The 24,441-nt window shown below is 53.4% G+C and overlaps 1 protein-coding gene across 5 annotated transcripts in view; it reads right to left on the bottom strand.

The window, feature by feature from the left end:
* The window catches only part of Trak1 (trafficking kinesin protein 1), a 101,192-nt gene extending 77,248 nt beyond the window's left edge, over window positions 1-23,944 (bottom strand). For 4 of the 5 annotated variants that reach the window (XM_051202549.1, XM_051202558.1, XM_051202565.1 and 1 more), the window contains exon 1: window positions 23,680-23,944. The gene's annotated coding sequence lies outside the window, so the exon portion shown is untranslated. Of the gene's footprint in view, window positions 1-5,888; window positions 5,987-23,679 lie in introns of those variants that run through there. The other variant, XM_051202533.1, reaches the window with a different exon arrangement.
* Window positions 23,945-24,441: the final 497 nt, after the last annotated feature.

Below are 24,441 nucleotides of genomic sequence, written 5' to 3'. Positions count from 1 at the left end.
AGGGGAGGCCACTGGGGGCGGGGCTAGGAGCAGGGGAAGCAATGATTGGAGGGGAGGCCACTGGGGGCGGGGCTAGGAGCAGGGGAAGCAATGATTGGAGGGGAGGCCACTGGGGGCGGGGCTAGGACAGGGGAAGCAATGATTGGAGGGGAGGCCACTGGGGGCGGGGCTAGGACAGGGGAAGCAATGATTGGAGGGGAGGCCACTGGGGGCGGGGCTAGGACAGGGCTTTGCTGGAGACGTACGGGAGGACGGCAGCTCGTCCTCCCCCGGGGACGCTGAGGCCGTGACATGGGTCGGGGGAGGCAGGTGTCTGGTCAGGCTAGGTCAGGCTAACACCAATCCTGCTCCACTGTACCTGAGGTGTCCCGACAGCACCCCAAAGTGTATGACATCGCTGAAGAAAACCCATCGCTCTCTAAGCCGGAACCCAGCTCTCCACACCCACCCCGGGATCCCACACGGCCTCTCTCAGTTCAGTTTGTAAGGCCTCAGTGCAAGACATTCTCATGTAAGAAGCCATTGTGGCCTCTAAGTTCTCAGAGAAGGGTTAATGACTGGAAAGTAAGGCTCTGGGGATTTTATGGTGCTCTGGGGCTGCAGTCCAGCCCTGCGGAGGAGGAAGGTCTGCACCTCTGCCGAGCATGAGAAGGGCCACGCCTAGCGCATCTGGCATCTGTCTCAGCTAGCAGAGACTAGATAGAGCTGTGTCCCGATGAATGTCCTCAAGACACGGACCTTCTCTTCCTGCTCAGCTCCCAATGAAACCCCGTCCACATCAGCCCTCAGGGAGCGACCTCCTCTTCTCACCATGAAGCGAGGACTCTGCTGCCACCTCTGCAAGACCCCTCTCAGCCACGGCACGGCCACCGTATGAGGAAGGGGACCTGGCGTCAACACGGCTGCCGCCAGTCAGTGGCATCTTTTGGCTAGGCAGGGGTCTGACCAAACCAGCCCTGCGCAGTTGCTCCAAAAGAGGCAGCGGACAGACCACATTCCCACAGAAAGGCCCACGTGACAGGCTGCCGTCTCCATGATGCTTGACAGTGAGGAAGAGAACGGAGCCAGGGCTGGGTGGAGGGTGGAGACCCCTTCTAAGCACAACGTGTCGCTTGTGTGAGCTGCCAGCTGCTCAGCCACCAGGACTTGGCCTGTCCGTCCTCCCAGGACTGGGCCGAAATGCATTCTCAAACATCAGAGTATTTGATGTTTTTGCAGTGTGGCCCACCCCATCTAGAAATACGCAAGGTTTCAGTTGCCTTCAAATCCCAGAAAATTAGGATGCAGCCAAGTCAAGTTGGAGACCGTCAGGGCGCTCTCCTTGACCAAAGGCTCCGGGGAGCTCCTACGGAAACGGACAGGAGTGTGTTGGCTAGACGGAGAAGACACGCCAAGGCCCGAGGCTGGGTAAATGTAGCATAGACCACTGTCAGGAATCCCAGGATAGAGGCTGGAGTGATGGCCCGTCAGTAACGTGCTTGCCCGACAAGCGAGAGGAAACCCCAGGTCAATCGGCAGAAACCATAAGAAGCTGTGTGTGGAGGTGCAGGCTTGTCATCTGCAGTCCCAGACTGGGGAGGCAGAGACAGGTGGGTCCCTGACGCTTGCTGGCCAGCCTGTTCGGTGACATCTAGGCCGGTGAGAGACCCTGCCTCAGCAAACAAGGAATGACACCCAGGGTTGTGCTCCGGCCTCCATACCCATTGCGCGCGCGCACACACACACACACACACACACACACACACACACACACACACACATGAAGGGTTACAGAAAGAACCCACAGGAATGTGGCCAGCACTCAAAACCCACAGCCAGGTACTTGCAGACTGTCCCGCCTAGAAAGTGAGGACAAAGTATTATTTGCCCAGCTTCACAGGTGAGGGAGCTGAGATTCCCAGGCGCATGGATGGCCTTGTTTAGTCAAGGTCATGTGACTAAGCAGGTGGCAGATCCGGTCTGAGGAGCCTCCGTGGCTAACTTGGTACCCTATGCCACCACAGCCCATCTCTGGAAGCATGTGTGTGAAACTTGGAATTTCCCATGACACACACCAACAGCAGGTTGAGGGCTGCACACGTCGGCCAAGGAAGGTGTGTGGGGCACATGGACAAGACTCTCCTGCTATGTCCTGGCCACCTGCCCAGCTGCAGGTGCTAGCGTCTTTAGCCATGCCGGCAATGCCAAGGGCGTGGTCATTGCAGCCCTGGGTGCCTGGACAAGGTGAGGAGAGAACACCTTCCATGTAGACTTCAAGAGAGGAGCACGTGAAGCTCTGCCTTAAGGGACACGATCCACAAACAGCTCTGCCTCCAACAGAGCAGCCAAGCCCACGCCTGAGCCACACTTCCCAGGTCAGCCCTGCCGTTTTCTCTAGCTTCCCTTCAGCTAAGACACGCCAACCTCTCAGCATTCTTCAGGGCCCCCACTCAACACACACACACACCACACACACATGCATACACACACTCAAGCACGTGCACATGCAAACACACAACACACACAAAACACACACATGGGCGTGTGTACATACACACAGCACACACATACAATACACACACATGCACACACACACAATACACGTGCCCATGCATGCATGTGCACATACATACACTCTCTCATACACATACACAGACACACACACACACACACACACACACACACAAACACATTTTTTAAAATCAGCTGTTTTAGACAACTCTAGAATGTTCATGGCCCATACCACTGTACCCTAAAATGTCACTCAAATGCCAGCTTGTGTCTGTGAAGTCTGGCCTGACCAATTCCTCCAGGCTCCCGAAATGCACACTGCACAGCCAAGCCAGGCTTTCTCCGTATCTCCTCCCCGACAGACAAAAGCAACTCAGGAGAAAGGACTCAAGTCATAACCCAACCTCAGACCCAGCCCTGAGGACCTTGCTTCAAAAATCAAAATGCTTGAAGTGTTGGGATAAACAGAGAAGCCAGGGCAGCCGGGGTGGCAGGCCTCATCACCAACCCCACCAACCCAGGGTGAACTGCAGCTCCAGCAGGCAGGAGGCACATCTCATGTCCCTGTCTCCCTAGTACTGAAAAAACTGTCACAGAGCAGTGGAAATACCTTGAGTCCTGGGGAAATACTGACACGATCCCTAGGGATTCACCAAGCCCTAAAGTCTGGAGTGACCCACCTTCTAAGATAAGGAACCCCTCAGAGCTGCCTAGAAAGGATGGCAGGGGCAGGCAGATCTCTGTGAGTTCGAGGCCAGCCTGTTCTACAGAGCGAGTTCCAGGACAGACTCCAAGGCTACGGAGAGAAACCCTGTCTCGAAAAACCAAACCAAACCAAAACAGAAGTCAAGTTTTCCAGGAGGGGTAGCTCCTCTTCTGCAGGACACATAACTGCTCTGAGGTGGCCACCCCAGATGGAGAAGGGATTCATCCTCAGGGTTCCCGGCCCTAAGAAAAAGGTACCAGCTGCACAGCTGTCAGGGGGCAAAGTACACAAGCACTCCTCAGATCTGCAGGCGCAGGGAAACATCAGAGGAGGAAGGGATGAAACCGGAAGGCAGAAGACGCGAGCAGGAAGAGGAAGTCAGCGAGGACAAATGGGAGGAAGCCAGAACCACACTGCCACCTGCTGGACAGCCAGCCTATAGCAAGGCTTCAAGAACACAGTCTGCAGGATTCACAAAAGCGAAACCAAACCGACCATATGGCCAGCTCCTACCACGCCTGGGTACTTCTCTGAAAAGCCTCCAAGTCAGCACACCCCAGAGATCCTTGCACGTCAGCTCTGGCTGCGGCAACATTCGCAATGGCCGACCAGCCTAGGTGTCCGGCATCAGAGGACGGGTTACAGAAAGAGTGCTTTCTATGCACAATGGGCTCACTGCTTTTCAGCCCCACGGAAGAAGGAAGCGGTATCATCTGCAGGAAAACAGATGCACCTGGAGATGTCATGCTGACAGTCAAGGGGGTCTCAGACAGGCAAGTGCCATGCGTTTCCTCCCATTTTTAGCTCCTAGATTTCATACCGATCATAAAGTGGGAAAGGCACAGACAGGTAACATATAGCCGACACAGACCGGTGTAGGCCCTAGACAGTAAGGGACAGAGCTGATGGATGGAGGTGAGAGACAGAGGAAGGAGGGGGAGGGGTACAGGGTGAACACGCTCAAAGTGCACTGCATGGAAAGGGCCTTGTGTAACCCTGTACGTGGGGTGAAACAGTCTGGGGGAGGGGCTGGTTCTGTCCACACTGCTCCATGTAACCCCCCATCCAGTCCACCTTTCTGGACTCAGTTTCTCTGTCTGCAGAAGAGCAGCAGCATAAGTCTCTCTGCCCACCAGAAGCCTCTCTGGCAGCTACAGAAAGGTCACAGGCTTACAGAGCCTCTGCGGGGCAGCCCAGCACCCATAACCCTCCCCTGCCCTCCAAATGCTGACTTCAGCTGAGACTCGGCCGGGTCCGAGTGTTTACACAAGATTCCCTGACTTCTTAATTTTTAAAATCACATTTATCTATCTGTTTGTTTGTTTATTTATTTATTTGGGGACACACATGTCACAGCGCTCATGTGTGCGGATCAGTTCTCTCCTCCACCACATGGGTCATGGTGCCCAGACTCAGGTCCTCAGGCTTGGTGTCGGTGGCGAACCCGCCAGCCCTCAAGTCCCAGGATTTCTATTGCTACGCTAATTTAGAAGTTTCGAACACCCAAGGGCGAAGTTAAACAAGTCTGTATGCAGGAATTTCCCACCACCCTGTATGCGGCTGCAGGCCTTGGGAGGGTCTCATGGCTACATTTTAACAGTGACAAGCAGGGGCCAATAAACGAGCTACATACAGAACCAAACTGCAAGTTCTGTCTGTCTCTGACCTTTCCTCCCAGCCCCTCCCCCATTATACTGCTCACCCACCAAGTTTCCCTGCGGCCATGGGCCATGACTGGTGAGGAATGAGCCAGCCTGGCCCCAGGTCCAGCTCCAGGAGTTGTTGGCTGGTCTGCCACCCTTGGTAACGGCTGTGACTGACCCCACGTGTCCAAGCCTCACAGGGCCCCTCGTCCACCTCCTCTCTGCACAGACCTAGACACTGTAAGGGTGAAGGATACAGACCCGAAGCCACGCACAATCCACGCAGCGCAGCATCCTCTTGTCGCTGGCTCTGGAGTCTGGGACTACACACTGAGGCCACCGGCACTTACCTTCTATAGCACGGCTGGCTTGACTCCACAGATTACAGGGGACCATCAGAGCCATCGACTGCTTCAACCACTCGAGCTAGTGACAGCAAACGGCCCAGAGAGGCTGTGCAACCACACAGCAAAACAGAAGCCAATCATGGGCCTTCCAGACACTGGCCTCTGCTCTGTCTCTGCAGCCTCTAGAACCCGCTAATCCAGAACCTCTGCAAGGCTCTGCCAGACTCAGCAGAGCAAACAGCACTGGCTCTAATGGTCCCCCGAGAGTGCAGGACACTTGGAAGCACTTGGAAGCACGCGTTAAAGGCAGGAAACAGGAGTGGGCAGAAGGGGACAGCGAGGCCTCAGAGCCCCGGGGTGCCGGTGAGCTGGCAGCTGAGCAGCCACCAGACAGAAAGGCAGGACTCGGTGTCTGAGGTCTCCAGATCGCAGGACAAACATGTAGGAAACAGAAAGCAAAGGCCAACAAAGCTAAGCTGCAGAGAAACAAATGACGCTGGAGAATTCTCTAGAATGGTTGCAGCAGCCTGAAGCACCTGCAGAACTCAGTATCCCCCAAAAAACAACAGTGGCCTCAGTTCATGTGCATGGATCAGCCCACCACCCTCAACACACGCATACACATGCATGTGCACCCACACGCACGTGTGCACACATACACACGCACAAACACAGGCCCTCACACAGGCGTAAGATACGTACCCCTGCCAAGCAGCTGAACTAGACAGTCAGTCCACCCACTCAGTCACATTAGGAAACAGTGTTTCCAGTGTGAGGCTAAAGGTCGACCTTGGCCCACGTGAGCATGGTGGTTTCTTGTGCAACAGGGCAGGCAGGAAGAGCGGACCAAAGGGAAGGGGGAGGGACCTGCTGAGAAGCCTCCTCCAAAATGCCCCAAGCAAAGCAGATGGGCTCAGGCTGGAGATGTCGTGGCCGCCCAACTGTGGGCCAGCATGCGCTGGAATGCCCACACGTGGATGCAATCATCTATGGACACATTTCCCTGGATGCAATCCTGTCACTAGGTGAAGGTGCATGGCAGTTGACTGGCGGTGAAAACGTTGGGCAACCAGGCAGTGGCGGGTGTGCTGAAGTGTAAATGCCCTAACGGCACAGGTTAAGGGCTTGCCTGGCACGCATGAGGCCTTAGGTTCAACGCCCAGAACTGCGGGTTTAAGAGGGTGGGGGTGAGGGTGGGAGCCATACATATGATATGCTTTGAACGTGTTTGTTGACAAATGTTTTGTGTGCTCTAACACAATTTCTAAAGAAGTAACCTTGTTCAAAGATGATAATGAAACACCAACACATAAATAGAACGGCTAGAATCCAATGGCAAATAAGGGGTAAGAGACCTCAGGCTCAGAAGCAAAAGTCAGGGGATCCTACAGCAAGTTGGCTACTGAGACTAGCCACATCGGTGAGCTCTGGGTTTGATTGAGAGAACTGCCTCAATAATGACGGTGTAAGACCAATAGAGGATGACTCTTCACATCAACCTTGGGTCTCCACATGAACATGCGTGCACACATGTGCAAGAGCGCCCATATATACATGTGCCCACACAAACATGCAAACACATACAAATATACACTACACCACACATACAGAAACTTATACTATAACACACACAAATATACACTACAACACATACAGATATACACCATAACACACACAAATATACACTACACCACACACACACATACACTACACCACACATATACAAACTTAAACTACAACACACACAAATATACACTATAACACACATACACAAATATATACACCACATGTACACAAACATACACTATAACATACATAAATATATACTATAACACACACTGTAACACGTACACAAACATACACTATAACACACACACATACAAAGATACACTATAACACACACAAATATACACTATAACACACCTACACACATGAAAACAGGAGGCAAATAACACTAGGAGCTGGAGAGCACATGGAGAAGTTAGACACTGGCCCTGGGAGTGGGGGGTAACAATGGCTCTGAAAGCAACACAAGTCTATAATGCACTTAAAAGCATCACTGAAGTCCACATTCAAGGCGGGTGGGCTCCTGATCGCATACTGGATCTCAGTTAAGCTGTGTGGCTCTGGTTTTGTTGAGCGAGCTGAAGGTTATTCCTCCGATACAGAAAAGGCTCTGCTCCCTGGAAGTCTCCCACTGGCTCACAGGAGCCCCTTCCCACCAGGCATGCAGCGCTTCTCCTCACTCTACGAGCAAGCAAGCCTCAGCCGGTATCAGCCCGGGTCCCCAGATTTAGTGCAAGTCTCCACTAGAGACGACATTAGACCCCAGCTGCCACACAAAATGCACCCCTCCGCAATGATAAGGTGTGGGGGACCTTGGCAGATTCCATGACGGAAGAGGGTGACCAAGGTGGGGACAAACACGCCCGCCAGGTGGACAGAACTTTGTGGGAAGTTTTATTAGAAAGGGGAGGAAAGGGAAGGAAAGAGAAAAGAGGTACAGAGGCAGAGAGACGGAGAGAGGACAGGAGAGAAGAGAGAAACAGGAAAAGTCCTGTCTGCCCCAGGGGAGCCTCGGGGAAGAGTGGGAAAGAGATTGTAAGTGAGCATAGGGCGGGGTCATCCTTCTTTTAAAGGGTCCTTTACACCTGCATGCAGACTACGAAACCACGGAACCCCGGGCTGACCAGGGCACTGCCTGAGTGCGTTCTGCCAGGTGTCAGGGCAGGCCAGCGTAATGCCTGAGTCCTTACATCCTCACCTTCAGATCCCTGCTGCAAGTCCCAGAGTCCTACCTGCGCTTCTGGCCGGGGGACTATGAACCTGGTTCCCAAGTCCACGCTGTGGGTTCAATAAATCTGCCTGAACAGCTCCCAGAACTCACAGGAATGCACCTCGGCTTATGGCAGGAGGTGAAGCCACACACAGAGCTCAGGGGTGGCTTCCTGCTGACCCTGCTGTGTCACCTTGTTGGAACCTGATGTCCTGATGTGAGAACATCAAAGAAGCTCGCCAGCCGCATGGAAACATGGACAGGACATAAAATAAGTGAAGACTGGCCACACTGGTCTGCTAGGATTCCTCAACTCTGCTCCCTGATGGTGAGGGCGGGGCCGCTACCAAACAGGGTAACCCTTCTTCTATCCAACAGGAACAGGATAGGCCAGGCAAGACGTGAGGGTTGGGGGTGCCCAGAGGGTGTAAGGGCACTTGCTGCCAAGTCTGTCACCTGAACTCAACCCCCTGAACCCACATTGTGGAAAGAGAAGCCTGGCTCCCTCCAGTTGTCCTCTGACCTCCACGCACAGGCATGGCACACATGTGCACACGTACACATGTATACACAGAATAAATACACAATACACGTGTGTGAGAGAGAGTATGTGTGAGTATGTGAGTGAGTGAGTGTGTGTGTGTGTGTGTGATGTAGCCCAGGCTAGCCTTGCACTCCCAATGCAGCCAGGGATGAGCGTGAACTTCTGCCCGTACTGTGTGTGCATGGGCTGGGATAATAGGAGTAGGCCATCACATCCGGTTTATGCTATAAATTCATCCCAATGATTCCTGTGTCTTGAAAGCCAGGAACACTTGGGCCAAGAGTCACGAAACAAAGAGACATCTCCGAAGTGTAAAAGCCCTTCCTTTGCTAAGTGGCCTGGAAAAGCACAGACAGGCTGCCAGGTGGCTAACGCATCCCGCCCTCCCAGCTTTACTTTCCGGGCGGGCTGCATCCTGAAATCACCTGACAAGGAAGCATGTGGTGCGATCAAAGACAAAAACCATCCACAAAGCCCCAAGGGCAATGCCCTGGGGAGAGAAGGCTACAGACAGGTCTGTCCACAGCCTGCAGCAGGGGTTCCTGGGAGGTCCAGGATAGAGCACAGTTCCCAACAAAGCTGTGGTTGCTCTCTGCCTGTCTGTTTTGAGACAGGGTCTTATTATGTAACCCTGGCTGGCTTGGAACTCCATATGTAGACTCCTTGAACTCAGGGATCACCCTGCCTCTACCTCCCGAGTGCTGGGATTAAAGGCATATACCACCATGATCGAGCTGCCAAGCTTTTTATCTGCCTGCCTGCCTGTCTCTCTATCTATCTATCCATTGTCTATTTAGCCATCGGTTTATCTGTATCTACATCTATCTATCTATGTATAATCTATCCATCCATCTATCCCAACTGTGAGCACAGTTCAGTCCACAGCCTCAACAAAAGCTATTTCATTAGATTATGTTGAAGGTGATGCATACTTTGGTCATAGATTCCAGAGAGACAGAGGAGCTAGCAGGTGCACTGACCCAAGAAGCTAGGGTTCTTCTGCAGTCTTGGTCCTGCTGGAGACATCTGTCGATCATCATCCTAACTTACCTGTCATCTACCTAGCTATCAATCATCTCTCTGTACTTTAATACTAGAAATGCAGAGCAGTGGTTTGCTCACAGTTCTGGCCCTGCCCCTGGATGTCTGTATTCGTGCCCATCCATTCTCTTCCACATCACCATTCTCTTTCATGAGACAGAAAACCATAAAGCAAAGATTCCCTGAGTGCACCTCTCAGAGACTCATCACAACTTCCCTCCCACTGAGGAGGGCACTAGCCATGACCCAGGCATGACAAACCAGCGGGAACCTTCCCAGGCTGGCCGGGAAACAAGTATGTACCCAAGGAATACTTTGCATTCTTGACAGTCCCGCCTCAGCCTTTTACATAGCTCAGATTATCAATGTGTGCCACGCACTCAGTCTCTGTATCATTCCGCTTTTACATGTGGTCTCATACATGCCAGGTGGCCCTGAACGCCCAAGACTCCCGCCTCCACCTGCTGAGGTGGCAGTCCTGTGCTACCACACTTGAAGGAAGCCGTCTCAGGGCTCTGCCTGAAGAGAGGTGCCTGGCCTGACCTGGCCTGGCCACCGGATTCTGCAAGATCCACCTTCCTGTGTCCCTGCTCTCAATGTGCCTCTGGAGCTTCTGAGGCTCCAGCAAGGTGGCTGCCCGCCCAGTGTGTATGTACTCTGGTTACAATGTCGTGTAACTGCCATAAATCTGAGTGTCCAATTCGTAGAATGCACACATTTTCCAGAAACAAATAAACATCATTGTAGTGGAGTTTAATTCTGCATGCTTGCATTAATCAATTTTCCCGTCTGTGTTGCTGGGGATGGAATCCAGGGTCTCTGGGTGCCGAGCATCCCCAGCCCCCATTTTGCTCATGCCTTCCCCATCTCAAGTATTAAAATATTCAGGGATATTTTCTTCCAGAACTTTGACAGCTTCGTTTCTATCTTCACACCATCTGAATTTCACTGGACCCGAAGGAATTCAACAGAGAATCGACTGTACTTTCCAGAAGGTCAGGGACAACATTGGCAAGCACTTATAGAATGCTCTAATGCACTGTCACGGAACGCTGCTGTATATACGCTTACGCTAGTGCCTCACTGGACCCACAACAGCTTTATGAGTCAAAACTCCCTAACTTTTTACACCGTTTATGTGTGTGGGTGTTTGATTGTGTGTATGCCACTCACATCCCTGGGACCACGCAGGCCACAACAGCTGGTGGTGAGTTACCATGTGGGCGCTGGAAACTGAACCCAGGTCCTCTGCAGGAGCAGTCAGTATCTAACCACAGAGTCATCTCTCCAGCCCCAAGAGTCAGGGTTCTTACTGTGCCCTGTGACACAGCAGAATGAAGAGCACAAGTGGACCAGGTCACACAGCTAGGAGGCAGTAGACCCTAGTCCCCAACCCAGATTGGCCCTAGAGGCACCTCCCTAGCCATCACCCCTGCCGCCCCGTCTCCTTCCTAGCCATCACCCCTGCCGCCCCGTCTCCTTCCTAACCATCACCCCTGCCGTCCCGTCTCCTTCCTAACCATCACCCCTGCCGCCCCGTCTCCTCCCTAGCCATCACCCCTGCCGCCCCGTCTCCTCCCTAGCCATCACCCCTGCCGCCCCGTCTCCTCCCTAGCCATCACCCCTGCCGCCCCGTCTCCTCCCTAGCCATCACCCCTGCCGCCCCGTCTCCTCCCTAGCCATCACCCCTGCCGCCCCGTCTCCTCCCTAACCATCACCCCTGCCGCCCCGTCTCCTCCCTAACCATCACCCCTGCCGCCCCGTCTCCTTCCTAACCATCACCCCTGCCGCCCCGTCTCCTTCCTAACCATCACCCCTGCCGCCCCGTCTCCTTCCTAGCCATCACCCCTGCTGCTGAGTGGGCGGGGTTAGAAGCTGACCCACAGATTTGCTAAGGGTGGGGTCTGGGATGGCTCTGTTGGTCAGGTTAACTGGGTAAACGGAGCCTCGGGTATCAGTGAGGCCTCGCTCCAGGTGCTTCTGTAAGGATGTTTCCAGAAAGGATTAACTCAGGGCGGGATGATGCACCCTGAACGTAGGCAGCGCTACCCCACCAGGAAGAGTCCTAGACTGAACAAGCAGGAAAGGAGAAGAGCCAGCCAGCACCCGATCCACCGGGATGTGAACAAGCAGCCAGGCACTCCCCACGACACACTGCACCTCTCTCTCGAACCATGAGCCAGAACCGACCCTTCCTCCCGCTCAGGTGCTACCGATCTGCTCTTCACGTACTAGGCTGGAAGTCTGCAAGCCACAGCCTCCCTGCCCCAGGAATCCAGCGTGTTCTCGTAAGGATGGGTTCTGCCAGCCCTGATTCTGAGCTGCGGATGTACGGAGCACTTGGCCGGCAGCCCTGAAATGTTTGCCCTCTGGCCCCTGCAGAGGCTTGCTAACCCCTGCCCAAGGCCACCACAGCTGTGCCCTCTTCATCTCTCCCAGCTTCTCTGGCCCAGCAGAGCTGAGAGAAGTAAAGGGCTTGGAGGTGTCTGTCCCTGGGGAAAGTCACCTGCTAACTCAGAACCTGCCGGAATCCAGGCTGTGTACTTGTTCACAACCTCGCTCCATCCCCGACCCCTCTGCACTGTGCTGATTCACTGTGAGTGAAGCACCCCACTACACAGGACACACCTTACGTGGCTCGGCGTGTCCTGAGCAAACAGATCCTAAACTGATGGATGGGCCACCGTGAGCTTGGGATGTCACAGAGCCTCTGGGACTGGGGAGGCATCCGTCAGCCCCTCTGCAGAGACACCTGGGAATTCAGATGCAAGCAGAGCGCACCATCAATAGACAAAGTGAAATCCGGGCCGTGGATGGAACCCGGGCCGCAGATGGAACCAGGGCCGCCACCGTCCTTCCCAGGAAAGGTAAGAAACATGAAGTCATTTGATGTTGCCACACCCTCCCGTACAGGACTGACTTCCGCGGGATGGGCTCCAGCACCCAGGATGGCCAGGAAGCAAAGCTAAGAAGGGATGAGTAAGGAAGGTTTCTACATTCACTGCCTCACAGCTTACCTACCCCTCCTCCGAGACATGGGTAATTAGACCTGGGTAATCTCCCCAATCAGGCTGCTGCTGTTGTGCCTTACATATCCACCAGGCGGCGCTGCAGCATCACCCTCACAGCCCCGCAGGGGTCCTCCCATCCCGCAGTCTGCCTACCAATCATGGGCCTGGGAAGGAACTGAGAACCGAAAACTTCCAGGCCTGCTACAAAGCAGGCTTGGCTCTGCTCACGTCTCCTCTGTGCACAAACGCCAAGAAAAGCAAAAAAAAGCCTGCCTACTGGCCGTCGTGTTCAAACGAGAAGGCTGTCTGTTGTGGTGCCTGTTAGCGTACCAAAGCGCACAGCGGCCTCCAGGTTACCTCAGGATTGCAAATACCTGGAGTCCATGCTGGCATCCGGGCCCTCTACCCTCTTCTCTTCCTGACCTCGTCCTAAACCTCTCCAGCTCATGGGCTGTCCCTCCCCCGGCTCATCCTTCCCATACAGCTCTGCCATTTAGGCCTCGGGGGTTCTTGGTTCCATCTGTCCCCTCTCTTGTCCCCTCCCCACCCCAGCCAAGTCCAGTCTGCTGGCCCGGCTCCGTCTACTGCTTTCTCTCCCTGTTCCGGACTCTTCCACCTGATACCTCTAGCTGGTTCTCTCTCTCATACCTACGGTAAAAACCCTCCCTTCCACCACACCTGGAAGTGGCCATGTCCCTGCTTTAAACACTGGCGCTGTCAATGCTGAGCCAAGGCATCCAAACCAGAAGACATGTCTGCAAGGTGGGGGACAGCCTTGGCAAAGCTGTCTGTCCACAGGCTCTGGCTTGTGAGAGGGGTGGTATGAAGGACCTGTCCTCAGGGACCCTGGGCTGGGCGGGGGGGGGGGGGGGGTGGCTCAATCACAGAGCACAATCCCCTGAACTCCAAAAAGCATTAGAAACAAGGCCTTCCCTCCCTCCTGGGAGCTTAGCCTGCCCAGGTTGGTACCTGGGTCTGGCAATCCGGGACAGAGCCTGGAGTGAGACTCCCCTGGGATGTATACTCTGCCGGCACCCAGGTCTCTGTACTGTTGACTCACATCATCCTGTAGAGTCAGATCCTGGGCTTCCTGGTGTCTGCTCATCATCCTGAGTGTTTTCCAACAAGCCGGCCAGACATCCAGACTATAGCCAGCCACCACATAATCCCCACCTCAGTTCCTGGCTCTCCTGAGCAGCACAAGGATCATACTTCTGCTAGCCACACACTGACAAGTTCCAACCTGCCTCTGTTTCTCCCAGGACCCCACATCCAGACCAATGTTTGGGCCACCTGCTCAGCCTGGGCTTGCAGTGGGTCCTGGGCTGATGGCCCTCACACCCGGGTGTCTGCAGGGCTCCCAGTGGGCCAGAAGCCCAAAAACCTGTTTTAGTGTGCTCCCTGCTGCTGCGATAAAACTCTGGCCAAAGGTGACTTGCAGGAGGACAGGGTTTACGTGGCTTGCCTTTCCACATTGCAGTCCATCAGGAAGGGGGGTCAGAACCGGAACCTGCAGGCAGGAGCTGAAGCAGAGGCCATGGAGGAGCTGCCTCCAGGCTTCTGGCCATGGTTTGTTCAGTTTGCCCTCTTATACAATCCAGAATCATATGCCCAGGGGTGACCCACACCCATCATTAATCATGAAAATGCCCCTACTTGTCCACAAGCCAATCTGACAAAGGCATTTCCCAACAAAGGTTCCTTCTTCCTGGATGACTCCAGTTTGCGGCAAACTGAAGATGATGATGATGATAATAATAATAACAATAATAATAATAATAATAAAACAACAGCAAAGAGAACAATGAACTCATGCCCCCAAACTCTCCTTGAAAGTGGGGCTGAGGGCCCTGGCATGCGGTGGCCTACCCGCATTTTCTCAGGGAGGCCAGGGAGGTGGGCAAGATGGATGGAAGGAGGGAAGTAGGAAGAAGATGAAGGGAGACGGAAGGAGGGTAGGGAAGTGTGGGAAGGAGGGGCGGGGGACAGCTGGAAACAAGGCTGGGGGGGGCGGGCTCTCTAAACAGTACCGGGGCCATGCTGCTGCTGCTGCTGCTGTGACCACCATACAACCTTTTGCACACCATACAACACCATGCACATTTCTCCTTAGTGTTGACTGCACATCTGTACAGTGTTGACTGTACATCTGTACATAGTGTGACTGCACATCTGTATACAGTGTACACTGCACCTCTGTACATAGTGTGACTACACATCTGTACACAGTGTACACTGCACATCTGTACAGTGTTGACTGGACATCTGTACATAGCATTGACTGCACATCTGTACATAGTGTGACTACACATCTGTACACATCAGCGTAGTGCCAGACACTTGACAGTTGCCATGGGAACCCCGAGGATGTCACCTCCGTGACTGCCCTAGAGAAGAGGCACAGGTTGAGAAGTAGATGACCAGCCTAGCATGGACAGTAAGGCCACAGTCATCCGTCCGCTCCGTAGCCCTCAGCTTTAGGTCCAAGCTCACAGGTTGCGAAGCCCCTCCCTTGGGAGTACTAACAGACTATTCCCACAGGAGATAAAGCATCTTCTCAGGAGAGAATGCATGACAGCTCCCGGAAGGACAGACAGCCAAGGAAGACCTCACAGAACCCTCAAAATCAGTATGAAACAAGGCCAGTCTGCACACTTATTAAAAAGGCCGGGCTGCACAAAGGAGTTTACCAGAGTAATTATCCAACAAGTGCCAAGGAGAACTGGAGGGAGAGGGGACAAGGAGGGGACATCAGAGGGGAATCCTGCTTCCTTGTGAAGCTTTGGCCCAGCCCAGCCTCAGCCACACCCAGCCCTTTCTCAGCTCCTCCCAGTCCTCTCAGGGAAATGCAGCCAGAGCAGCTGCTCTCAGCAGGGCCTCAGGAAGAGGAGCACACACAGACACGTACACGCACACACGCGCACGCGCACACACACACACACACACACACACACACACACACACACACACACGCTGTGTCTGAAGCTGCAGGGCTGTGTCTGAAGCTGCAGGATTGTGTCTGAAGCAGCTCTGCCAGCCACCCCTCCACTGGCCCCGGCTTCCCCACAGCCCAGCAGCAGCTGCCAAGGTTTTCCTCCATGCCAGACAGACAAACTGGCAGTCAGACAGATGACAGACAGGAAGTAAGTGACAGAGCGACCTGGTTAAACATGTGTGGTGCTGTAACAACGGGGAAGTGCATTAAGTAAGCGCTGACTGCATATTAAGCCTTCCTACTCTGTATGTTATATGTGAGCTACAAACCAGCAGGAAAGAAGGGAAGGAATTTTAAAGGGATTTCATCACCAAAAAAGACCCCACATGTGCGCTACACACAAAACTGATAAAACATGAACAGAAAACATATCTTTCGGCCGGGCGTTGGTGGCGCACACCTTTGATTCCAGCACTCGGGAGGCAGAGGCAGGCAGATCTCTGTGAGTTCGAGGACAGCCTGGTCTACAGAGTGAGTTCCAGGACAGGCTCCAAAGCAATACAGAGAAAGAAACCCTGTCTCAGAAAACCACACAGAGAGAGAGAGAGAGAGAAAGAGAGAGAGAGAGAGAAGGAAGGAAGGAAGGAAAGAAGGAAGGAAGGAAAGAAGGAAGGAAGGAAAGAAGGAAGGAAAACACAACATCTTTCAAAGTCCACCACAGTAAGTTCTAACCCCAAGCAATCCCACCCGGGGCCACGTGCTGGGTGGAGGCATGGCCCTCCCCAGCCCTGCAGAGCTACAGAGCTGGAAGTAGCCCACGCTCCTGTGGAGGGGTAACTAACGATACCAATGACAGTTAAGGTACCAGTGACAGTTACCGACAGAGGCTGCGAAGCAAGCTTGCTCACGGGGAAAGGTCTCCAACCCAGGTAACTGCAAGGAAAGAAAGACGACCAAGGTGCATCGTGTGGAAAGGGGGACTGCAGGGTGACCTCCACCCTCCTGCTGCTGTGACCTTTTAACACAGTCCCTCTCCTTGTGCTGGCGCCCAACCATTAAATTGTTCTGTTGCCACCTCGTACTTTTGCTACTGTTGCGAATCACACTGTATAAACATATTTGAAGATAGAGGTTCGCCAAAGGAGCTGTGACCCAGAGGTTGAGAAGCCTGGGCTGGGGGGAGGGTGGGTCACAGATCTGCTGTGGTGGGAACTCACTCCCAGCCGTGGCAGCTCAGGGTAAGCTACACAAAAGTAAGACTGGCTCCGGTGGGAACAGCAGGTCTGCGTTTCTGCACAGAGAGGAGGGAGAGCTGCAAAGAAATGTTTCCAACTACAAGGAGGCGGGAAACAGTTTGTGAACCGCAGCTCCCCTTCTTGTTATCCGGAACAGAAAACATCCCAGGGATGTCCAGTGACCGGTGGATGGAGGGTAGTTCAGTGATGCTCTGGGGCTCCAACTGCACACCATATATCATGACCTTCCGCCCTGTGGTCTCAGTGCAGAGACCGCAGACGCTAGATAAAACGGCAGAGCCCGAGGCAGGCGACCTGGATTAAAGCCGGGCGATCTTTGCATTTCTGCTTACATGCTCTGTGCCTCGGTGTCCTCGCCTGCAGAGGATGTAAGACATACTTCCAAAGGCTGCCATGCTGTATGACTGATGACTGTCGGCCTCTGAGAAAGCCCGGTGCCCCCCCCCCAGCCCGCCTGTGTGATGCCTATCACCAGCCACACGGCACACGGCTGGCCTGTGAGTCGCTTGGATATGAAGGTGATCCCTTGACTTGTGCAGCTCCAATGTAGAAACACGGATGTCGGCCTGTTCTTGGTCTGGGTGGCCCACTGCCATGACACAGGGCACCCTGACCCAGGCACAGGTCCCCTGCAGGGTAGGGAGGACCAGGTGCCAAGGGGCAGACCCAGACCCTCAGTCTAATTTCCCTCTACTATAACTTATTGCTTGCCTGCATCCCCAAAGGGCTTGAGGTACATGAAGGTTGCAACAGGTGACATGTTAATGAGTCACTGACTACATTAAAAGCCTGTTTCCAGGTAGACCTGACACCAGTTAGGAGGAAGATAAATAAAAATAGAACAAGTGCCTGAGAACTACTGCCCTAGTTACAGGTCAAGAATCTGACTTTTGGGTCACCTAAGGGGCTCAGAGCACAAAGGTGTCTGCTGCAAGCTTGACAGCGTGAGTTCAATACCTGGGACCCACACAGGGGCAGAAGAGAACTCACTCCCACAGGCTAACCTCTGACAGTGCGTGTGCTCACACACATACATACAGAAATACAAAATGTAATTTTCAAAAATCTTCTTTATGTTAAAAACCCTGTGTGGTCAGCGTCTTGTCCATCATCCCAGGGACAGGGCGAGAAGCCTTCGCCCTAGAACAGGAGTGACGCGGCTCTGGGACCAGGCTGGTGGGAAAACTGCTCGAAACAAAATGGCGCACAACGTGGTGCCCAAGAACTTTCACTTGGGCTGGAGAGATGGCTCAGTGGTTAAGAGCACTGCCTGCTCTTCCAAAGGTCCTGAGTTCAATTCCCAGCAACCACATGGTGGCTCACAGCCATCTGTAATGAGATCTAGTGCCCTCTTCTGGCCTGCAGGGAAAGCATGTAGACAGAACACTGTATACATAATAAATAAATATTTAAAAAAAAAAAAAAAAAGAACTTTCACTTAAAACTTGACAAAAAGTTTAAAAAAGGGGTTTTAGAAACAAAAGAACAGAGACTAGCAAGGCTTCTTGGTAGCTCGGGTGGGCTCTGTTTTACTAGAGACAAGCAGAGATTTATTCGGCTCCTTTAAGGGAGGTTTCCTGACTCAACTTAAGCGGCAAACCCTGCTGACAACTGAATGATGTGTATGAGAGCTGGCAATGGCAGTGACCACATTTCCAAGCCGGCAGCATAGACCAAGGCAGTGAGCACAGCTCTCGGTGCTGGCGGTAAACGTACCCACCGCCATCTTGGATAGGCCGTAGCTAATACAGCTGTGACTTTCATTTTAGTAATGTTGCTGTTTACCAGCCCAAAGAAAATAAAGATTTACAATAAAGACAGATTCAGATAAAAAGCCTCTAAAGGTCTGCAGTTTGTTTTAAAATATACTCAGGCTTGGAAGAGAAAAACAAACAGGATACTCTTGCTAATGTTAATAGACTAAATATTGTTAACTATAGTTCTTATTTGATAACTGTTTTGTTATATATTTTACTATGTTAAAGTTAAAACCCTAAAAGAGGAGATGATGGGAGATGTCATTCTGTAAATATGTTTCTCTTATTGGTTAATGAATAAAACACTGTTGGCAAATAGGAAAACAAGATAGGCGGGACTAGGAGACAAGGAGGATTCTGGGAGATGTAGTAGGAGATTTAAGATGTAGGGACTTGAGAGAGCAGAATTCCAGACCCTCTCTCCAATAAGACAAGACCACATGGAAACACTTAGATTGATAGAAATGGGTTAATATGTAAGACAGAGTTAGCCAATAAGAAAGGCTAGTAACCGGCCAACAGCTTTACATCTAATACAGCGTCTCTGTGTGTTTTTTGTGGCTGATGTGCCTCTGGGACCAGGCTGGCAGGAAAACTGCTCGTAACACAGGAGTGTCCTGTCTTTGCAAAGATCAGACTTCAGCTCCAGAAGTCAGCACGAGACTCACAGGAGGGCCTCCATCATCTGTTCCGTCTGCAGAAGCCGACCACCATTAGGCCAGGGCGATTCACAGAGGGAAAGGGCAGACACGGTTCCTAACTTTAGGAAATCCTAGGAATTGCCCCAGATTTCAGGTCTCAGCTTCTCCTTGCCCACACAAGAGGTATGCATTCCTCTGTTCATCCTTTGTTCTCACTCATGGACAAGTGAGTATTGTTCAGATTGTAACTCTTCAAAGAGAAGCATTAAAATTACACTTCTGGAATTACTAAACAATACCTGAGCTAAATTAATGAGCCATGCAGGGAAGCCATATTGTTTTATCTGAGCTAGTCTGAGGCAGGTAAGAGGTCACATTTGGTGGGCTAAGTTAGTGGTAAGGGACAAGTTCCTCGAGCGGCTGCTTCCGGGTAGTGAGGACTGGAGTTTTGGCTGGTTTGTTTTAATCTGTTCATATGTATACATGCCATGTATGCACATATTGCCACAATGGCCAGAAGTCAGCCTGTGTCTTTCCCAGTCGCTGGCTTTTGAGACAGGGCCTGTCATTGGCCTAGGGCTCAATGATTCATTTAGATGAGCTGGCCAGGAGGTCCCAGTGCTACACCTGTCCCAGCTCCGAGGACAATGCGCACCACCACACCTGGCTTGTCTGGGTGGGTTCTAGCAATCAAACTCACACCCTGGTGCCTGAGGGGCAAGCACTTTGCTGACGAAGCCTTCTCCCGGCCCAAGTGTGGTCTCCTTCAGGCGGGACAGATGCCAGAAGCTTCCGGTCCCTGAGCAGTTCTTACTTGTTTTCAGAAGTGTACAGCCGCTCACACACACCCGTGCTCACCTCTGGGCTTTGAACAGGACCATTTCTTACTGAGAAACCCCAGAAATTAACAGACAGACACCCCAGAAATAATAGACACCCCAGCAAGAATCTGGTCCTGAGCCCGGGGGAGCTCAGTGTACTGGCATCAGAAAGACTGTGGGCTTAAAGGGCCATCAGGCTCAAGAGGATGTAAACGTCTAGAAACCTGAACTGTTGGTAAGGGACAAGAAGAGGCCACTCCCCCCTGGAACTCAGAAGGGTTTGGAGTGTAGACAGGAAACGAGATGGTTCATCACGTTGTCTGATTTGAGTCTGATCAACTCAGAGGAAGCCAGAAGCCTGCAGCAAGCAACAAGCCGGAGCAGGCCAGCGTAAAGCTCTGCCAGGGGTGTGGGGACCACAGTCACAGGGCCCAGCTTTGGGTAGACACGGAGGGACAGACACTGAGTAGCTCTGCCCTTCACATTTGAGAAGTCGCCAGCCTGGGCTCTAAGAAACTAGGAGAGAGACTGTTTAAATGCAGAGGGCGAGGCAGGGCAGCGGAAACTCAGGACCTGCCTGAACTACAGAGTGAGTTCTAGGTGGGCCTGGGAGTGTTAGCTAGGCTGTCAGAATAGAAACTGTTTGAAGTGGGAAGGCGGGCTAGGAATGCAGCTCCGTGGAGGAGCGCTTGTCTGGAGCGCACAACCCTGAGTAGCGAAAAGGAGAAAACGGCAGTGGTGGTGCTCACCGTTAATCCCAGTGCCCCGGGGTGGAGTGGGGGTGGGGCAGAAGCAGGGGGAGCTCCATGAGTTCGAGGCCAGCCTGGTCTACAGAGTGAGTTCCAGGACAGCCAGGACTACACAGAGAAACCCTGTCTCAAAACAAAACACAGAAAAGTGAGAGAAAGAGAGGGGGAGGAGGGAAGAGGAGGAGGAAAAGGAAGAGGAAGGGGGCGGCAGATAGCACAGATCTGGGAACAGAGGCTTTAGAGACGGACCCCACGCCAGCCAGCAAGGAACAGGCCTGCACCTTGCCCCGCCCCCTTGAACCTAGAAAAGGGGGTTAGGGATAAGCGGTCCCCACCTGTACCCGTCATTTACCCTGGTGACTCCCGAAGCCACCAGCAACCGAAACCATGGTGAAACCATGTCCCTCTGCAACTTCCTCCCTTCTGGCCACGCCACGAAGCAAATTTATAGCGGACGCTCCCATAAACACACTTACCACAGGAGTTCGTCGCCGCCAGTTTGTGGCAGGGTCCTGGCAAACACTGCGCCCTGGAGGGCTGCCTGAGCTGCAGGGTCAGTGCCATGAGCACACGCAGACTCCAAAGGGGTTTCCGAGAAAGAACGATCCTCCATGCAAGCTTGGCCACAGCTCTGTGTCTTTCTCAGCACTTTTCTGAGTCTGCCTGTTAGGGCAGAGCCGAAGATCCTGCGCTGCCCAGGACGCACAGCGGGTTACGTAACTCCAGCAGCAGCCCGGGAACCCTATCGCCTCATCTTATAAAACCACCCCAAACAGAAAAAGGCGCACCCACAACATGACACCTCTCTAGGGTGGGGTGAACTGGGGGAGCAGGGAGAGAAGGCTTTGGATGGGCGGCTAGCTAGTTCTGCCTAAAATGTAGAGTAGAACAGACAGCCTCTGTTCTCAGGATTCCCTGGGAAGCGAGGGTGGAGGCATCATGCCAGGCAGTGTCCCAGGGTTGTGCTTGGCAAAGCCCCCGGAATCTGCAAAGTGCTCTCAGGCATAGTCAAGGCCTCCCAGAGAATGCGTTTGCGTTTTATGTCTTTGTTGCACTGACCGCCTGATAGGCTTTCATTTGGCAGGGAGGGCCGAATGCCCAGCTCTTCAATGCACCGTGGTGTCTGGATTGGTGCTGCTGTGTAAGGGGCCCGCTGCTGGGCATCACAGGCATGAACTGCGGCTCTCAATGGTCCTCTGGGGCTTGCTACAGGCATCCCAACAAAGGACCTCAGGTTTCCATGCCCCACGGGGGCTGGAAGCTCTCGAATCTCTCAGTGCAAGTTTCTTTGCCCTAAGGGAAACTGGTTGGACGGGATGAGGTTCCAAGGATTCCGCTGGCAGAGTGAGCGCTGGAATCCCAGCTCTGGTCCACCACGGCCTCCCGTGTCCCCTGTACCAACAGTGCAGCCAACTCCTTCCTGTCCCACTGTCTCCCCAGGCAGCTTACCTTCCTGCGTATTAAGAGCATGGACCCCACAGCACCTCCAGACGCCACTGACCCACTCAGGACTCAGTCGGGGCTCAGACATGGACACCATTCCCTCTCACTCAAGACTGAGACCCAGACGACAGCTCCCAACTCAGGGCTCAGAGCTGGACAACATCTCCGCACTACGTTCAAGGACTCAGAGAGGAGGCCCCACACGGAGGCCCCAGAGAGGACATATGACGGAGATGGACCAAAAGGCCAGGGGGGGTCCTATTTGAGGCCGTTAGAGGCAAGGTAAGGAACCTCCAAAACTTAATGGAGTGAAGCCTCTCTCTCTCTCTCTCTCTCTCTCTCTCTCTCTCTCTCTCTCTCTCTCTGTGTGTGTGTGTGTGTGTGTGTGTGTGTGTCTCCCTCTCTCTCTCTCTGTCTCCCTCTCTCTCACTGAGCTGCCCTGTAATGACAAGAACATGGCCTGCAGGTCGCACTGAGATTCTCCCAAGGAGTTCCCAGCATGCTCCTGGACTGAGAAGAAAGATGGATCATGTCACCTGGGCTGTTTCTGTGTCCTGCAAGTAGCAGACACCAGAAGGAATGGAGAGAGGCGTGCAGAGGCCTGGGACACACAGGCACACCTAGGAACGACTCAGGAGCCAGGCGACTCCTGACACACAGGAGGTCCCGTGCGTAACTCAACTGATAACCTGGAACAGGCAGGGAATCTACCGGGAGCCAATGTGTACACGCAAAGTGTCCCGGGACAATATTTGAAAACAGAGGAGGGTAAAAGCGAGACACAGTGAAACCCAGGGGAAACACTTGCTGCCACGTATGCATCGCCCCCCGCCATGCTCACCCCCAGTGCAGGCCCCAAGACGTGTGTCACGGTTCCCTGGGGATGGAGCTCCAGTATAAAGTTCCCACACTATGGACATCCTCAGTGGGCTCGCTGATAACCCTCCTGATCCCGGGACACTGGAAAACACCACATTAAGACCCGCGGCTGAAAATGTAAGCACGTAGCGTACCAAGGCACACACAGCGCGTGGAGCCCTCTCTGTATCCGGTAACGACACTGCATGCGCTTCCCTTACACCCATGCAAGTCTGGAGAAGCAGAGTCCAAGAGAGAAAAGCAAAGGATCGACCTACACTGAGCACCCATGATGGGCTGTGCTCGGGGCTTGGGGCCCATGCAACTGTCCTCAGCCTTTGTGACAGTTCCGCGACATGCCACCGAATGACTGGCAAGTCGGGCTCTGAATGGGAGGTCCCTGACCTCAGATCTTCTCTGCTGTGGTGACGGCACCCTCCCTGCCTGCGTTCATACTGACACCTTTGACGGGCTCTAGTCATCCGGGAGACAGACCTCTGATTTGTCTGCCTGGGGCTTTCTCAATGGGGTCAACTCAGGTTTGAAAACGCAGCCCTGAATGTGGGCAGTGCTTACTAATACACTCCATACCTGCACCCCTTGCCCAGGCTCGATGACCGAAGCCCCTCCCACTGCCCAGCAGGGAAAAGGCCAACATTACCAGTGATGGTGCAGGCATCCCGGTACCCTCTGTAGCTGGGAGCATCTTCCGCAGCCTCGCTCACATAGTACTCTTCAGGGATGCCCGGGCTGCAGGCTAGCACTGCATGGCTGCAAGCCTCAGAGATGGGCGTGGAGCTGGCCGAGGTGTCGTCGTGCAGGGCTGTGGCGTCCAGCTTGGCAGGTTTCAAGGGGAGGTGCCCACTGCCATGGGGGGGCCCCGCTGCGGTAGTGGGGGGCAGTCGGGCAGATGGCCCCCTTGTGGTTCAGTGTGCCGGTAGGGGTGGCTCACAATCTGCGGAACAATCCAGAGAGAAGGACACTTAAATGAGGTCTGCGAATACATCCAGACGAAATGTTTAAAGTCATAGCAGATGTGATTGGCACTGCAGAAATGGTTCACCAGCTAACCAGGCCCAGACCGGCGTGGGCCACTGGCTTCATACACTTAATTCAGCCGTGGGCAGTGCTGAGAAATAAACAGACCGACCTCAGCTAGTCGGGCAGCGGCCATCCTGGAAGGGAGATGCCGGGGCATGTACCAGGTCATGGTGGGAAGAGCACTGAGTGTACATTCTGAGGGAGATGCACGATGCTGGGAGATGCCATGTGATACGGTTATCTGTGCATTCGGCTATATAGGACATGATGATTCCTTAAACCCTTCTCAACACAACCGCACGGAGAACTTTGAGTCCAGAGGCCACCTTGAGCCACAGTGAGAAAAGAGGCGACTCCTTTGGGAACCTGGTAAGTCCAGAAC

Source organism: Phodopus roborovskii, unplaced genomic scaffold (assembly GCF_943737965.1).
Source record: "Phodopus roborovskii unplaced genomic scaffold, PHOROB, whole genome shotgun sequence".
Taxonomy (NCBI): Eukaryota; Metazoa; Chordata; class Mammalia; order Rodentia; family Cricetidae; genus Phodopus; species Phodopus roborovskii.
Note: the sequence above shows the minus strand (reverse complement) of the source record. Positions and strands in the feature narration are given on the sequence as shown.